Genomic DNA, 599 nt, shown 5'->3' with positions numbered 1-599 from the left:
GACAAGGGACTTACTCTAAAATTTATAGAAGATTCCAACACCTCAACAACAAAAAGAAAAATAATCCAGTTAAAAAATGGGCAGAAGTCATGAATAGACATGTCACCAAAGAGGATATTCAGGCGACTAAGAAATATATGAAGAAATGTTCATGATCATTAGCCATTAGAGAGATGCAAATCAAAACAACAATGAGATACCATCTTGCCCCAGCACTAGTAGCAATGCTCAACAAGACAGAAAATAACAAATATTGGCGAGGATGTGAAGAGACTGGGACTCTCATATACTGCTGGTGAGACTGTCAAATGATGCAACCACCATGGAAAGCAGTATGGTGATTCCTTAAAAAGTTGGAATTAGAAATACCATCTGACCCAGCAATTCCGTTATTAAGTATATATCCTAAAGAAGTGAGAGCCAGGAAAGAACAAATACATGCACACTCATGTTCATTGCAGCAGTATACCCAAAAGATGGAAACAACCTTGGTGCCCATCAACAGAAGAATGGTGTGATAGTTGAAGATGTGTCAACTTGGCTGGACTCCAGTTGTGAGTGGTGGTTCCCATGATGGATCACATGACTGCGTTCTAAGC

This window comes from Orycteropus afer, unplaced genomic scaffold, assembly GCF_000298275.1.
Source record: "Orycteropus afer afer isolate SDZICR_OR568_19922 unplaced genomic scaffold, OryAfe1.0 scaffold00570, whole genome shotgun sequence".
Classification (NCBI taxonomy): Eukaryota; Metazoa; Chordata; class Mammalia; order Tubulidentata; family Orycteropodidae; genus Orycteropus; species Orycteropus afer.
The sequence above is the reverse complement of the archived record's forward strand: the minus strand, read 5'-3'. Positions refer to the sequence as shown.